This window comes from Lagopus leucura, unplaced genomic scaffold, assembly GCF_019238085.1.
Source record: "Lagopus leucura isolate 7727_CA_CO unplaced genomic scaffold, USGS_WTPT01 60534-0_obj-0_obj, whole genome shotgun sequence".
NCBI lineage: Eukaryota > Metazoa > Chordata > Aves > Galliformes > Phasianidae > Lagopus > Lagopus leucura.
Genome location: NW_024966173.1, coordinates 1 through 17,430, shown reverse-complemented (window position 1 = coordinate 17,430; position 17,430 = coordinate 1). Strand labels below are relative to the sequence as shown.

Sequence of the window (17,430 nt, the reverse complement as noted above, 5' to 3'; positions counted from 1 at the left end):
CCCCCCCCCCCCCCCCCCCCCCCCCCCCCGGCCCCCCCCGGGCCGGCGGGGGGGCCGGTCGCCACCAGGCCGCTCCGGGCTGGGTGGGGGGGACAGTCGGCCACGGGCCGCTCCGGTGTTAGGCCAGATTTCCATTTCTTCACATCCTGCTGTGTTGTTGCAGCTGCCCTTCTGTATTGTCGTTGCTTTTTTTGTTCGTGAATATTAAAGCATGTTGTCTCTGTGTTGGCTGTCATCCCCCTTTTTTTCCTCTGTTTTGCAGGTCAGCTCGTGCTGGAAGTTGGTGGTGTCACTGTATGAATGAAGGTCAGTTCAGGAGCAGCTGCTGATGGAAGGAATGAAGTCCACGTTAATGAGCTGAAGCATCTCCTGGTAAGGTGTCAGAGCTGGCAGTGATGTTGATGAATCCATCGCTGTCACCAGCCCGGTGTTCATGTTTGTTTCCCAGTTTACATTCTTTTGCAGAGCAGCTGGCCCTTGCAGATCTGTGACAGCTGGGACCTAAAAAGGCTACTTATTAAACTAAAGAGTTTCTATAATAGAGAGTCCTTTGAGATCCTGTTATTAATCACTTCTGTATGATGAATGATATAACTGAAATGTCTTCAGAAAAATCATTGCGACTTTGAGGAGAGTTTTTGATAACTTCCATTACTGTCTATGGAGACCTTCTTGACTGTTATGCAGCAGATACCCTGGTTAGTTTTCCCAAGCTAGTGCTTTTATATCTGTTTTTCCTTGATGTAGATCATTAGGGATTGCCATGGAATGCTTTTATGCAAAATGGAATTGTCTCCCATCCCTTTCTGCCATTATGACCATAAGCTGTTGCGCAGTTTGAAATGTTTCAGTGGTACTTTAAAGTAAATAGAGGTTCTCTAAATTGTCAGTTATTCATGTATCATGTGAGTGTTAGAAGCTGTAAGCTGCAGAAATGCACTTGAGATAGATGAGCTAGTCTTGGAGAAAGGTGTCTGCCACGAGGAGCAGATGTTTCAGCAGAGCTCTTCCAATACCAGCTGACGAGCCATCCGTGAGTCTCAGTGGATCCCTGAAACTTAGGAAGGTTAACGAGGTGGAGTCCAGCACCAGTAGCTGCTGGGTGCCGGCTGGATGGGAAGCAGCTTTGCAGAAGAGGACCTTGGGGTCTTGATGAGCACCTGGTTGTACATAAACCATCAGTGTTGCTAAGGAGGGTAACGCTGTCCTGTGCCACGTGAGCCAAAATATTGCCATCTCATCAAGGGGGGGGATGCTTGGTGTCTCTTCATGTCTATTGGTGAGGCCATATCTGGACAAGTGTGTTTAGCTCTGATCTCCTCAGCACAAAAGAGATGTGGAGCTAATGAAGGTAGTCCTAACTAAGGACCACCAAGGTGACTGAGAGACTGGAGCATCTCACGTATGAGCTGGAACTGTTGAGTGTGGGAGAGCACTCAGAGGATCTCATCAGTGTTCAGAAATACCTGAAGAAAGTGGAAAGAGAAAAGAGCCTGGCTTTCTTCAGTGAACAGGGGGCAATGGGCACAAAGTTGCACGCAGCAGGGTCTCTCTGTGTGTGGGGAAGCACTTATGTAGTGTGCAGATGATGGCATACCGGCACAGGTTGCCCAGAGAGGTTGTGGAAACTCTCAGAGATGTTCAGGAGTTACGTGGATGTGGTGTTGAGGGCGGCCTCTGAGTGGCCGTGCTGCAGCAGTCTGGTTGCAGTACGTGGCCTCCAGAGAGCCCTGGTAAGCTCAGCTGTTGTGTGAGGTGTATTCTGCTGCCTGCTTCTGCCAGTGCTCTCCTGGCGCTCCATCACTTGGAACAAATTCACAGATGCCTGGGATGAGCTACACGTGAATGTTGTATGCTTTTTATGTTTCTGAAAAATGCCTTTTGCTGATGATTTGAGCAGTCTGGGCAGTTTGCCCATGTCAGCACCAGTGCTGTGGTGCAGAGTCGGGAATTGGAAACATCTCTGCATCTGTGAGCCTTAATGCAGTTACGTGCAGCTTATGTTGTGGATGAAGGGGAGGTTTCTGTTCCACCACAGGCTCCAAACTGGAGCCCTGCTGTCTCTAGGAGCAAGAAATATTTGTATCCTGGTGTAATTTTAAGCCACAAACCTGAAGTCTTGCTTTTGAGCCATGAGTGGTGAAAAATGTGTATTTTCATCACTATGACTGAAATGAGATAATGCAGCTGTTTAATGTCTTTTCATAATAGAATTTATTAAACATCGGGCATGTGTATTTGCAGACCAAAAAAAAAGACAGGCAAAAGATGCTGTTCCTGCCTGAAGTGATCTTTAAATCCTAAGTCAAAGCTGGTTTTTTTTTTTTTTGCTCTCTTGTATGTCTTTGCTGTGTGTTCTGATTGTCCCTTGCTTTTCCCTTCTGTCTTCCTTTCCGTTTTCTCCCTTTTCTCCTTTCTCACATGGTTTCCAATCTCTCTCACATTCTAATTCCCCATTTCTTGCTCTTCCCCACCCCTCACACTTTCAGTCTGTAACCTGAGCCTTCCCTTCCATCTCCTGTTCTTCTCCTCTCTCCTGCTGCTTCTCTGGCTGGCGTTTCCCCTGCCTCACTCTCGCTTTGCTTCTCTCTCACTTTGCCTCTCCCTTGCACTTCTCCCTTTACACTCTCCTCCCCTTTCTCCTGCTTCTCCTTTCCATCTTCCTGTTCCCTCTCTCTGTTCTTCCCCTGCACCTCTCCTTAAAGCCCCCCAGCTTTGCTGTTCTTTTGCACGTTCTTTTCCCTATTATGCTTGCTTTTTTTCCATTCTCCCTGTCTTCTGGTCTGTCATCATTTCACCATTGCCTGCATGCTTTTCCATCTCGGGAACATTCTTGAATGCACTTTCCCTCTTGGCCATGCTGTCGATCTACTTCTTACGCTCCGTGCCCCCCTTCTTTGTGACTTTTATACTGCTCTGTCCGCTTTTGTCTCTTTCATACTCCCGCTCCACTCATCCTCCCTCCCTCCGCTTCTCTCACTTTCCTCACACGTTGCCCACCATATTTTCCTTCTTTTCCTCCCTCCTATACTCCTCTCTCATGCTTTCCTTATTTCACTTGCACACTTCTGCTCTCACGTGCTCCTTCTTTCTTTTGCACTTTCCTCTCCCAGAGCCTCGCTTTCCCCTTTGCTGTTTTTCAGCAGTATTTCTTGCTTGCTCCCTTTCACACCTACTTGCACTTTCCCTCCCATGTCTTTGGCAGTGTACCTTTGCTGTTTCTTTCTCTCTCTACTGCTCCCTCCACCACATGACCCTTTCTCGTTCCTTCCCTGCTCCTTCCATTCCTTCTTCTCTCTTCCTCTCGTGTGCCGTTTCCCTCTTGGCTCTTGTTTTCTCTCTCTCTGAAATACTTACCCTCTGTGTTAATCTCCTTCTTAGACACTTTTCCTCTCTGACTCGTGCTCTCTTGAAGAGCTTACCCTCTCGCCTATGTTTTCTGATATGCCTTCTATGTGTCGCTTAATGTGTTTATCTCTTGCATTTTCCTGTCACGCTCTTTCATTTTCCCATTTTCTGTTCTTCTGCTCCCTTATTCCTCTTGCTTTCCAGTCATGCATTCTCTCTCTCTTTTGCATTTTTCTTTTCTTGCTTGTATTTCCTCACCTACTTGTGTTTTCTTCTATTGCATGTTTCTGCCCTTGTCCATGTGCTCCTACTCTGGTATGCTTTTCCTCTCTTTGCTTTCCTCATCTCCCTTGGGTGCTCACACTCTAGCATGTGTTCACAGAGTCATCACAGAATAGCTTGGGTTGGAAAAGACCTCAAGGATCATCAAGTCTTCTCTCTCATGGTCTCTCACTTCCTTCACCTCTTCCATGCTTCTCCTCTTGCTCGTAAAATCTTCCCCTCTTGCTTGCACTTTTCCCTCGTGTTTCCTCCTTTCTCATTGAGTCCTTCCCAGGCTCTTGCAATTTCTCCCTTGCTTTGCTTCCCTTTTGCAGACTTACTTTTTGTAAGTACAGGTAGCGACAGGACGAGAGGAGATGGCTTTAAACTGGAAGAGGATAGATTTAGACTAGGTAGTGGGAGAAGAAATTCTTTGCTGTGAAGATGGTGAGACACTGGAGGTGGTCACCTCTCCCTGAAAGTATTCAGGAGCAGGATGGGTCTTTGAGCAACCTGCTCTAGTGGGAAATGCCCCGTCTGTGGCAGGGGCTTGGAACTAGATGATCTTGCAGGTCCCTTGCACCCCAGGCTGTTCTATGATTCTGTCTATATCTGATTTCCTTCTGTCTTTGTGGTCTTTCCTTCTCCAGCATCTCTGATGCCTGTTTCTTCTGTTCAGTGGTCACAGTCGTGGGTTGATCGTTCACTAGGTCATCTCAGTGGTCTTTCCAACCCTTACGATTCTGTGATTCTCCCACTTGGTGAAGGTGGTCACCTAGCAAGTAAGGTGAAGAAAATGTGGTGACATTTAATGCCTTTTTTGTTTGTTTTTCCTGGTTCTTAACAGATCAGACAGATCTTTGGCTGCCTTGCCCACTCTCATCCTTTTCTTCTAATTTCTGCAACCTCACTGTTGTGTGAGATCTGGCTTGTCCACTTCCCTCTTATCTGCTCCGCCTCCCATTCGTGCAGTCCATCTCATGCTGTTGCTTCTTCTTGTGCCTTTTCTCCAGTGCTTTTTTTCTTGCTCTTTAACTCTCCTAGGTTTGCTTTCTTAGTCTTGTGTGTGTGCTTTCCTTTCCTCTTGCCTGCGTACACTTTCCCTTTCTTGCACATGCTTCTTTTCCCATGGGAAGGGGCTGTTTGTCAGGGAGCATAGGGGTGGGATAAGGGATAAAAACGGCTTTAAACTAAGCAAGAAGAGACATAAAATACAAATACAGAATAAATTTTTGCTGTGTTGAATGTGTGTGATTTCGCTCAACTGCATATGCCACTTGCATGTCTCACTTGCTCATGCTCCCTGTCTGTAAGTGTTCTTCTGTGATGCTGTACTTCTCTTTTTGTTCTTTATGCATGAATCACATCTCTCTTCTGCGTGTGTTTTTTTTCTCTGTACCTCTCATTTTCCTTCACTCCCTTTTGTACGTATCTTGGGCTTCCCTCACTGTCTTTGGAGTTCTTGGCACACTTCCCCTCTTCTCTCATGCTTATGTTTGCTCTCTTGGTTTGGCTTTCCCTCTCTGTCAGCACATTTCCCCTCTCTCATTTTTTGCACGTTCTCCCTTTTTTTCCTAACGTGGCTTCCCTTTGTAGCTTCCCTTATTCACAGACACAGCCTCCCTCTCTCTTCTAACTCTCTCGTGCTCCTTTCCTTCTCACAGCCTCAAGTTTTCCTCTCTCTTGCACACACACTTTCCATCTCTTTGCACTGCATGCTTCCTCTCTCTCACGGGCAGGTTTCCACCCTTCATGCAAACCCCTCACTCTTTCACTTCTGTTTATGTGTTCTGACTTTTCTTCTCATGCAGCCCCTTCCCTTTCTTGCTTGTGTTGTCCTGCGTATAGTCCCTCTTTCTTGCACTCATTCCCTTCCTCCTTAGTGAACTTTCCCTTGCCCCAGACTCGCATGATAACCCTCTCATACATGCTTTTCCTGTCTTGCTGCAGTTTCTTACCCTCAAGCTTCCATGTCCTCTTCTACACGCTTTCTCTCATGCACTTTTCCCCTTTGTTCTGCTTGGTTTCCCTCTGTCGCACGCATCCCCTTTCTCCTGTGGGTTCTCCCACTTCACTTCCGCTCTCAGGCGCCTTTTCATCCTCATGCTTTTCTCTTCCCTCTTGTGCCTGTTCCCCCACCTTCACTGCATTCCTTCAGCCACGTGCTTTCCCCCTGTAGTGCAGCTTCTCTCCATGATGGAAGGAGAGGATGCTCTTCCTCTTTAACTGCCTCATACCATTTTTCTCTGGTGCTTGCTCTTCCCCCTCCCTCATGGACTTCTCCCTCCCTCTTGCTTAGTCTTTTCCTCCCCCCTCCATGCTCAGTCTTTGCTGTCTCTTGCGTACTTGCCATCTCTTGCACACTAGCACTGTCTTGCATGCTTGCTCTCTCTCCTGTGCACTTTTCTGTCACAATTTTTCTCTTTTGTGCGTGCAAACCATCTTCTTCTTTCATCCATTCTCTCTCCCATGGCTTATATCTTTTTCCTGTGCCTTTTCTCTTTCTTGTATGATTTCCTTGCGCTGACACTTTTCCTTTTGCTCATTTCTCGTGCACTCATTCTCTCTCACATGGACGTTCCCGCATGCCCTCCTCTCTTACTCTCCCATTCATGCGCTTCCCTGTTCTCCCTGTGCCTCGCTCTTCCTCTTTCTCTGTGTGCCATCACCCAGTTAGTTCTGCTCTCTGTGTGCGTATGCCCTAAGTCCATCTCATGCCCATTCACCTTCTCACATGTGCGGGCTTCCTTTCCCATTCCTGTGACACTGTCCCTGTCTGTTGTCCTTTACCTTTCTCTCTCTGGCAGTTTCACCCCCTGCCTTCTGTTTCTTTCTGCATTCAGTTTATCCCTTGCCTGTTTTCTTGCCTCTCCATTTTCCCTGTTTCTCACATGCATTTTTCTCCCTCCTTTTGCTTTGACTGCCTTGCACTTTCCTTTCTGTGCTCTCTTACTTATCACCCATTTTACACACTTTATCTCAGGCTTTGGCTGCATATTGTTTTTACCCTCTTGCATGCACTTTCTTGCATGCTTTCCTTCTCTCTCTTGCATGTGCTGTTGTCACCTCTTTCTCATGTCTGCTTGCCTTCTAGACTGCATGCAGTTTCCCTCACTTCCATGCTTCTCCTCCTTCTCTTAGAAGGAACAAGAAGGAAATCTTTTTCTCTCTGTCATGCACACACAGTCCCTTTCTCTTTCAGGCTCCTTTCCTTTCTCTCTGTCATGTTCTTTCCATTTGTCTTGCTTTGGGGCCCTCCCCTTTTCTCATGTGCTTACATGCCATCTCTTGCTCTCTAGAGCTTTCCCTAAGCAGGACCACTTCTTCCCTTTCAGCTTTTACTGCTGAGTGTGTCATACAGCACAGAATGTTCCTTTGGTCAGTCTGGGCCGGCTGTTCTGGCTTTGCCTTCCCCAACTTCTTGTGCACTCCTGCAGTCCCTGGCTGAGGGGCAGCATGTGAAACATAGGAAACCTGATGTTGTGCAACCTCTGAACAAGAGTTACAACACTGACATAATATCAATGCTTTTTAGTCATAAATTCAAAACAGCGTACGAGCTATGAGGAGTTCACTCCACCCCAGCCAGAGCCAGCCTACCCTCACTGTTAAGCTTTTTCTCTCAGGACCTTGCATGTACATTTCCCTTCTCTTGCATGCTTTTTCACACCACCTTGTTCTCTCTCTCTTACAGGTTTCTCAGTTGTCCCTTTTTCTCTCTGCTTCTTTCTTGAGTTCTGGGGCTTCTCTTCTACTTGCATGCACTTCTTTCTCCCTCTACTAGCTGTTTCCCTCTTTTTCCCTACTAGCTCTTTCCCTCTCTTGCATGCTTTTGCTTATGCATTTGCTTTTCCTTTGCCTCACACTCTCTTAGCCATTCATTCTCTCTGCCATGATCCCCTGCTCACTTGTGCTCTTTCCCGTTCCCTGCTTTTTCCATGCTCTTGCTATTATTCCTCCTATTGACCCCTTGCTGTGTTTCCCTCCCCATCGCTGTCTCTCCTAATCATCCTTTCCTGGACTCACTTCCCTTCTTTCCTGTCCTTTCTCATCCCTTCCTCGCTGTCCCTACCACTGCCTTCTGCCCCCTGTTCTTTTTGCTCTTCTTTCCCCTCAGTTTCCACCATTCATGCTCTTAATCTGTCTCCCCTCTTGTTCCTCCTTTCCTGTCGTGTTGAATTTGTCCTACTGTGTCTCTTTACCTCTTGCTCGGTCTTTTCCCTTGGCCTTTTTGCTTTTGCCTTCTTCCCTTACCTCACTTTCTGCCACTCATGTCTATGCGTGCTGTTCCCATCTCCCTCTCATTTCTTGTTTGCTTGCTGTCTTGCCTTTGCTTTTATTTCCACGTGCCTGACACTATTTGCTTTTTCCCCCTCTCAGCCACACATTGCTTTCTTTAGTCTGCTTCTGTTTTGGTCTTTGCCTCAGTGCTGTCAGTGCTCCTTTCCAGACTTCTTTTCTTGCTTACTCTTCTCTATTTTTTTTTACCTTGCTCATTCATTCTTTCTGCATCTTTTCTCTTTTTCCTCATATTTTCCTATGTCCTCTTGTTTGCCTTCTGTCCCTTTTCTCCTTCCCTGCACTTCTTGCTTCATGCCTGCCTTCCCCTTTCCTTCTTTGCTCCTTGCTTGCCTTTCCCTTGCTTCTTTCTGCTCTCCACCTTTGTCTCTTCGCTCCCTCACAATCATTTCTCTCCCTTCCCACTCACTCTCCCAATCCATCCCTCCTTCATGCTCTTCCCTTTGTCCCTCTCCACACTCCTCTGCCCGCCGTGCTTCTTTCCTTTTTCTTTCCTCTTTCTCTTTTCTCTGCTCTCCTATCTCCCCCTCTGCTATTTCCCCTATGTCCTCTCTTTTCTCTCTCGCTATCTCTCCATACTGCCTCTCCCCCTCCTGCCATTGCACAGGCTTCTCTCTCCTCTCTCTCACTTCCACAGCCCCCCTCCCTGGTACATGCAGTTCTCTCCATGCACATTCTCTTTTCCTCCCCTTTTCCTCCTCTCCTGCTCTCTGCTGTTCCCTCTGACAGCTATTCAGAGCTGTTTCTTGTTCCCTCACTCTTCCCTTCTGCTCACTCCATTTCCCTGCTATCACTCTTATTCCTTCTGTCTCCGTTTCTTTTTCCTTCTGTCCATCCGATGATGTTCAGATCCCTTCAGAGCTGTCTCTTCATGTCCCTTGGTCACTGAACATACTCAAATTTCAAAGAGTCATGTGTCCTCTGTGCTCCACATTTTTTTATTGGACCCCAAGGTGAGAGCTTTACAGTATCACCAAAGCTGCGGTGTGAAAAATCCTGTGCTATTTTCCTGCATTCTGCTCAGTTTGAGTCTGTTGAAGAGGAGTGTCTGTAACGAGTGTAGCATCTTCCTCCAAAGTCAAAGAGCTCTGGCTCCTAATTTCTTGCCTAAGTGAATAAATTTCTGTTTACTCTTGCTTTTGTGCTCGGTGGTATTAAAACTGTCTCATCATTTTCAGAAGTGCTAGCGTGTGGGTTTACAGATCTGCAGTGCTCCATTCTGCTTGCAAGAGAGAGTGTGTGGCCCTGCAATCTTTATGTTGAGCATTGTTTTCAATTATTCAACTTCATGCAAGTTATTCATAACTCCAGCGCTCCTGTAAACTTGCCAAAGGAAAAGAATGTGTGATACTGGGGCTGAATGGTGACATCACTGCATAATCCCAGCAGTGTGTCTCCTTGCTCCACAAGGAGTAATGAGGCTTGCAGAGGAGTCCACTGCATGTTGCACCAAAGAGAGAACTGAAGAAAATTGGAAGCTGTATTCATCTCTCTTTTCAGTACTTTGGGAATTTCTTCCTCACAATTCAGAAATAGGAATATTCTGGTTGAAGCACAGCACCCCCTTTATTTCTTCCCTACAGTCAGCAGGGGCTGTGTGGTGCTGCTGGGTTCTCAGTGGTTCCCGTTCCTGCTGAGGCAGAAGTGTTGTCGTTCAGAAGGGCGCTTCCTGAAGGACAGGGCCGTATTTGTACATTTCCTCTCACATAGAGATGTCTGTAGACGTGAGCTGTACATCAGCTGTTGCTCATGGTTGTGCCCTGCTATTTTTCCTGTTTGTGTCTTTGCAGATTGCTGGAGATTTTGTTGGAATTTTAAATCGCATGGCAAGAATTCGGACAGCAGCCTACGCTTACAATCAAGTTGAGGTTTTAAACTGTGTGTGTGTCAGGTTATTGTTGTTAGGTACTGTGAAAAGTAAGTCAACCTTTTGAAAAACACTGTCAGGTCTGTTGCTTTAAGTGGTGTGATGAGGTTCTTTAAGAAAATACAATTTATTTATGCTTGCTGCCCATTTACGTGAAGCCACATGGCAGAAAGACTTTGAGTTCTTTCCTTCTTCTCTTACTACTTTTACTTGGCATGTATGTGTGGCAGGTCAGTGTGGTTGTTTCCTTCTGGTCCAGTGTTCTTTGCCAGCTGATAGGATTTTGCTTGCCAGATGCATGGGATGTGAGCAGCCAAAATTCTATCACAGTACTCTCTGAGAGTTCGGGATTTGAGCTCAGAGCATGTCCTTATAGTCCTTAACAGAGCTTCGTGTTACAAAGCACGGTCAGTCTAGCAGGATTGAAGACATTCCAGCAGACTGCACGTAGCATCTTACTGCATTTCCCTCGTTTTTCTTGGGTTTCTTCCGTGAGATAATCTCAAGTAGCTGCTGGGTCTGGTAGTTGTTCTGAAGAATTGTTTGTTCTTCTAATAAGACAAGCATTAAAATTTTGTGCTTACTAATTCTCAGGTGGATAGGATGAATGAAACAATGTTCAGAACAAAGCAAAAAGGAAAGAGCATTTTTCACGTCTTTCTTTAGTAGATCGTGTTTGGAAAGTGCCTTGAAATCTAAGCTCAAAACAGCTTTGAGCTTTTATATTGAAATATTAGAATTAACTGTGGCAGATGTAAGATAAAACCACAGGTGGATAAACTTCCTTTGTAGTCACTGGAGAACAAGGATGTATGCTACTCATTTGTGGGTAGAATTAAAATGAGTTATTTTGGAAATGCTTACGCTTTTGTCTTCAGTGTGCTGGTACTTATCCAGATTGTCTAATGCTCTGTCACACGTGCTGTGGAAGTCATACATGAAAGACTATGGCAAATGAAAATGCTGTGATGTGGAACTCAGGAAATGCTCAGTGCATGGTTGTTCCAGCTGCCGACACTCAGTGCTCCGTTTCTGCTGTAGAGCTTTCAGCTGTGTCCAGTCAGTAGCGTGCAGGAGGTGCAGGGTGCATGGATGGTGACAGTGAGCAAGGATGGCTGATGGCAGCTCTGCTGGGCCACATCTGCTGATGTTTGCACGCCGTCACTGCTCCGCTCTGTTCCGTGTTACTGAAGGTGTCTCCTTGTTGTGCTGGCTGATGGTTGGAGGTCTTGGCTGAGCTTCCTTTCACTGACGAAACAAATCCCAGAGTGCAGTGACAACCTGCCAAGAATTACACTGGCTTACATTTCTGCATAACATCAGCTGAGCTCTGCTTGCTGAAGCAGTCGTCGTGCTTGTAGAGCTGCTCAAAAGTGACTTTCCCTTCTAGTCTGATGCGCAGCATGGGGTCAGCAGGAAACATTAAGTATAAAAAGTAAGAGAATTTTTGCTTATATTTGAGCAGAATTTTTTCTATTCTGGCTGCAGGTTTTTGTTTGTTTTTACCATCAGTTTTCAGTCTTTGTGCTGTGGCCAACAAAAATGGACTGCTTGCCTCAGGCAGCTGTGGATAGGACTGTACGTGGGCTGCTCTCCTTGTTTTTATCCAGGATTTTCCTATCTACTTTTCTCACACTGTTTCTTAAAGTGCTTCTTAAAGTTCTTCTCAAATGTTTGTTGTTGTTGCGGTGGCAGGAGTGATTTGAGGAGGGAGCCCTTGTATTAGTTAAGCCACAAGATTAAAAACAGCTGCTGTAATGGAAAAATACAAGAAACTGACTCTGTCCTGTGTGCCAAAGAGTGAGAATTAAATAATCTGTGCCCCCTCTCCCTCGAAATGCCTTGTTCCACTGTTCATTTGCCCTGTTGGACTGCTATATTCTAAACTGGTCAGTCTGGCTTCAGTTAAGTAACGCTTAAAGTCTCTGCATGGCCTGCCTGTCTGGAGCAGTCTTTGGGTGGAATGCCTGTTTACACCTTTAGCTGAGATGATAAAGAGCTGCTTGCTTACACAGGGGACAGGAAAGCCTGAAGGTGCACCTTAACAGAAAATCAAGCCAAAGATTTCCTTCTTGTTCCCTGCTTGTGTGACACTGATGTAAAGTGCTGATGTAAAGAAGTGCTTTCTTCAGAAACGCTAAGTGAATTTGGGGAGAATAATTGCAGAAAATTGGCTAACGTTCAGCTTCAAAATAATCAGGAGTTTTGTTTTGCTTGTTAGGAATTTCAGTTATTTGCTGATACCTTGCTGCTTCACAGTCTGAACCTGTGACAAGAAGAGCAGTCTGATTTGACTTTGCTGGTTTTCTTGAAGCTGAACACGTTAACACTTCCCAAGGATTCACCTGAGTAGAGCTTGATGGGGAACTCGAGGCACGGCAGCCCTGCGTGCAGCCCTGCGTGCGCCTACAGCGCTGTGCTGCACAGGAGCAGTGTGACAGAAGGCACATCGAGCAGAGCGCTCAGTTTATGTGACTCCCTCTTAAAGGAGGGGTGGGATTCATCATTGGCTGTCACAGCTTAAGTGGAGAAAGGGGGATTGGAGAATCAAATGAACTGTTGGCAAGGAGTGGCTTCTTTGTGTTGTAGGAATGTGAGGGTTATATTGCAGTGCTGCCTAGAGTTCTGGTTAGCAATCTCTTTGACTGCAGCTCTGAAATAGACGTGGATATTTGTGCCAGTGAAGTGCGTTCTTTCCTCTAAGGGAGGGCAGGGTCTGATCCAGTGAGGTTCCAAAGAAGTGCAGTCCTTTATGAAGAATCAGTGTGTGGGGAAATGAGCACATGCAAGGCGTGAACTGGGAAAGTGGGCATCTGTCAAGACTCTTTGGTCAATTTTTAGAAGGGATTTGTGGGCTTTATTAAAGGTTGGTTAGTGTCTAGCCCTAAGAGTTGCTGTTCAGGCCTGGCCCAGAATCACACTGGATGAGAGTAGGGTGTATGAGAGAAACAAGGCACCATTTATTCTTGCAAGACTAAGGGTATTTTGTTAGAACTTGGAACTCTTACAGATTACAGATACTTTGCATTCAGATTGACACTTGGAGTGCTGTGGAGTTTGTTTCTGGCTCAAACCTTTGACTAGTATGTGGAAGACAGGTAACAAAGTACCAGCTGTTTCTCAGAGAGCACTGAGCAGAGATCTTGTAAACTGACACTGCAGGAAGACTAGAAAATGAGGCTAGTATAATAAAACTAATACAGTAACAGTTACCTTCAAATGCACGTATTCAGTATCCCCAGTGAGAGGCAATGGGCGCAGTGGAGAGCAGCAGCACACAGGAGATGGAAGGGCAGAACTGCTGCAGTTTGAGGTCTGTTGGCAGCACTCAGTGACCTCCCGACGTGCGTTCTCCAGCTCAAGCAGTGATGGCACGGAGGCGTTCCTCACTGATCCGTGTGCGTTTGTCTGACGCGTCTCCTTAATGTTGTGGTCAAATATGAGAAGAGTGCAGAGAATTTCTGAATTCCTGTGGAGGCATTCGTGGGGCTGCTTTGTAGCTTTGTTTAAAACTACACAATGTGTGGTTCCATCTGCCAGATATTCCGTATCAATGGGAAACGTGCTTTTCCAACAGGAGTGCTTTTCCTTTCGTGGTTTCGGCAGCGTATTTTTTTCATTTCACAGACCTTATGTAACCCATTTTAATAGCATGTTAGACACAGGGATTGAAGGGTGAAAGATTTGTTGGCAGTACATTGGCAATCATTATTTAGCAGATACAAAGAAGCAGGAGAAACATCAATGTAATTCCTTGGCGATCTTTTTCTGTTTCATAAATATTCAGTTGAAAGAAAGGGATTTAGTTGAAAGCCATTGTATGCTCTAGATTGTGTTTACTGTTTGCAGTCAGTATACAGAAAGATTGATAATGCCAATCTCTATTGCTATTTGAGTCAAGTCTTTGAAAGCATTTGTTTTTCTAGATCTAACAGTTTTGAGCATCAGTCTTACATGAAATTTGGACATGTGTTGTCAGCCTCCTCAGTTAAGCTTGCTAAATGAGCTCTATGTTAGTGGTTGGGCTCCTGCACTGTGTATGTCTAGACATCGAACTGGTTCTGTGAGAACATGGAATTAGTATATCTAATTTACATGTCTCTCTTTCTGCTCTTCTTCAGATACGAAGAGGAATTAACTGCTGCAGAGACATTTCAGTAAGGAGAAGTTGATGCTTTAGATGCGCCCTGCTGCCTGCTTTTGTTTTCACTCTGAAGCGCAGAGGGGTTGCCGGGTGTTCATTACTGGCCAGTCTAGCTGCCGGAATGTTGGGCCAGGTGCGTGACCTGCTGCAGCCATCTTCCTCTGCTCTGCTAGTGGCTCTTCTGGAGTGACAGAATCCAGCTGCAGTAACTGGATTCCCGACTTCTGGAGTCCGCTCCCCCATTTTGATCCCCAGTATTCCCCACTTGGACCCCCTTTATGTCCCATACCAGCCCTCCCCCCCCCCCTCCCTCCATCCCCCAGACCCCTTTTCCACTCATGGAAGCCTCACTCTCCTTTTCTCCTCCCCCCCTACAGCCCCCCCCACTCTCTGCCCCCAGACCCCCTTTACACCCCACAGAAGCTCTTCACAACTCCCCATTTTCCCCTTCCACCCCTCCCGCCATCACCAGACTTACTTTCCACCCCACAGAAGTCCCACTCACACCTTCCCCCGTAGATTCCACACAACCCCCTTTCCAGCCCACAGAAGCCCTACTGAACCCTTTCTCCCCCCACAACTCCCCTCATCCCCCCTTAGAATCATGCAGAAGGATCTGCATGAGACATCGTACAGACATTCAGTGGCAGCCAGGGGGTTCTGGACTCATGCAGAAGAGTCTGGAGATGTCCCAGAGGGGTCTTGGGGTGTCCCGGGAGCCCCCAAGTTGGTCCCGTGGCACCCTGGAAGGATCTGGAAGTTCCCACTGTGGGCCCAGGAGCTCTGAGGAGGCCCCAGGCTGATGTGGGGATGTCCCAGTAGGGTCTGGTAGGATCCAGGGAGTCCTCATGTGGGTCTGAGTGGTCCTGGAGTCATCCAGAAGGGTCTGTGGATGTCCTAGAGGGGTCTTTGGGTGTCCAGGGGGTGCTCATGTGAGTCTGGGGGTCTGGCCACCCCTCTCACCATCTGCTGTAACATGATCACAGCTCTCCCATCAGTGGTTTGGACTCTCACACTTTGTCAATTGTGTCACCGAGAAATCAAAAAGGCTCAGCAGTAACTTGAGCCAGACGTAAAAGGAGGGCATGGGGGGTACAAGGGACTCTAGGGGTCAGAAAAGGGAGTCAGGAGGGGGAGAAGTAAGGGAAGACGGGACACTGGGGGCAAACTGAGAGGAGTGGGGGATGGTAGGAGATTCTACAGATCAGAATGGGGGAATTGGAGCAGGGGTACTTGGGGGGATGGGGAATTCTGGGTGTCAGAGGGGACTGGGGGGGAGATGAGTGTAGGGGACAAAATGGGAAGACTTGTAGGGGGGCAGGAAAGGGGACACAAGGGATGGGGGTGGGGGACCGAGGAAGGAACAGGGGGGAGGGTGTCAGACAGGGGACCCTGGGAATCAGAATGGGCACTAGGGGCAGGCACTGACGGAGGAAATGAGGGGATGGGTGGAAGAGGACTCCATCACTGAGAATGGGGGAGTTGGAGGTGGGGGATGAGGGGGAGGGTAACCCCGGGGTCAGACTGAGGGACTCAGGGGGTTGTGGGCCACCCGTGGAGGGGGTGAGGGGAAGGCAGTAAAATACCCTGGAATGAGGGGGAGGGAGGGCACAGGGCCTGAAGGCTGAATGGGGCTTGAGGGGCTGTAGGGGGGGGAAAAAGAGTGGGGGGAGGGGAGGGAATGCTGGGTTAAAGCCTGCTGGCTGGGCAGGGCACCCTGCAGGGTTCATAGTTGGGTTGCCAGCTGGCCTGGGTGATCCTGCCTGGGCAGCAGTATCCCGGCTGGCCGGGGGTGCCCTGCCAGGCCAATGTCTGGCTGGTCAGCCAAAGTGGGGAGCTGTGCCTGGCCAAAAGCTGTCCTGCCAACTGACCCGTCTAGCTTTGCCAGGCCAGAAGATTCCCAGCCAGCCGGGGGGACCCCGCCAAGCCAGAAGGCAGCAGGCCGGCTGGTGTGTGGGTCCCTGCTTGCAAAAAACCAGCTGGCCGGACAGGGGGGCCCTGCTGGGTCAAAAGATGTCAGGCTGACTGTCACGGGTAGCCCTGCCATGCAGAAGTCTCCCAGCTGGCCGGGAGGTCATACTAGGCCAAAAGCCAGGGTCCCAGCATGGCCAACAGCTAGCCAGCAGCTTGGGAGGGCCCTGCCGGGCCAAAGGCTGGCCAGCTGGCCCAGTGGGCGCTGCCAGGCCAAATGATGGCCATCCGGCTGGCCAGGAGGGCCCTGTGAGGTTTCAAGCCGGATGGCCCTTGAGGTCCTGCCAGGCCAGAAGTCTCCTGGCCTGCTGGGGGGCTCCGCCAGGCCAAAAGCTGGCTGGCATGAGCAGGGGAACTGTGGCAGGTCAAGAGCCGATAAGCTTGTGATCCAGATAAGTGCAGAGAGGCGCTGGATTTCCTTTGGCACCAAGTAAAGCATCGTGCGACGCTCTGATGCCCTCTCACAATTCTTTCTCCCTCCAGCGGCATAAAAAGAGCCGGCATAAAAAGACGCAGTGACACCGTCACAGGCATTCTGGAGATGTTTAAAGGAGGAGGCTTTATTGATGGTTTTGCCCCTCTACATTTCCCTCTAGATCTCCTTGTTTGGCCTGGAGAAGGGAAAGCTGCGCGGTGACCTCATTGCAGCCTTCCAGTCCATGAAGGGAGCCTCCAAACAGGAGGGGAGTCAACTCTTTGATGGTGTAGCTAAGGTCAGGCCAAGAGGAAGTGGTGTTGAGTTGAAGATGGGATGTCAGGTTGGACTGTTGTTTACAGAGAGAGTGGTGAGATGGTGGAACCGGATGCCCAGAGAGGCTGTGGATGCCCCGTCCCTGGAGGTGTTCAAGGCCAGGTTGGATGGGGCCCTGGGCAGCCTGGTTTACTATGAGCGGTGATGCGGATGGGATTCATGCCTCTGTCTTGCAGCCTCCAGTCTGTCTGTCGTGTGCACCCCACGCCTGAACCAGTGTGGGTAGGGTGTGTCCTTCCTGCGGGGTGGGGTTTTGGTCCTCGGAGGCTGACCCTCGGGAGACCCCATTTCTTCTTTGATGGGTGGCAGCGATCCAGGTCGCTTGACGGTAGACTCCTCAGGCAGGCTGGACTCACCACGCAGTGGTGGTGGTGCCATCTGCTTGAGTGCTTTCTGCACTCGCATGATCTTCCTTGCCCTCTTCCTGAAGTGTTTCACGGAGTCGCATGCCAGAGGGAGCCTGGATGGTCTGCCTTGAGGCTGCGCAGACTCAGCCCTTGAGGAAGCTTGGGAAGCTCTTCTGGAAGGCGGTCTTGGCCTCAAGGACATGTGATGGGGTGAGGCCTTGGCTGCCTGCAGTAATCGCGCCGCACCCTCATGCTGGTCTTTTTCAGCCCCCTGTTGCTCATCGAGGAAGCTGACACGTTTGGTTCCCAGTGCTCGGCGCAGGTCTTATTGGCTTGATGTCCCTGCCTCCCCCTGCAGCTGGCAGGTCACCGGCTGCTCTTGGGCTTCAGGCACTGTCCGGATCGCTGGCAGCAGACTGAAAGGACAGAGCGGGAGGGGTCC

General features: G+C 48.6%; 1 long non-coding RNA gene across 4 annotated transcripts in view; it reads left to right on the top strand.

The window, feature by feature from the left end:
- The window catches only part of LOC122192447, a 17,780-nt gene extending 357 nt beyond the window's left edge, over window positions 1-17,423 (top strand). Inside the window, exons 2-4 of one of the 4 annotated variants that reach the window (XR_006182610.1) lie at window positions 263-372; window positions 13,897-14,052; window positions 17,256-17,423. This is a non-coding gene — a long non-coding RNA (uncharacterized LOC122192447). Of the gene's footprint in view, window positions 1-262; window positions 373-9,698; window positions 9,826-13,896; window positions 14,236-17,255 lie in introns of those variants that run through there. The other 3 variants (XR_006182612.1, XR_006182611.1, XR_006182609.1) reach the window with 3 other exon arrangements.
- Window positions 17,424-17,430: the final 7 nt, after the last annotated feature.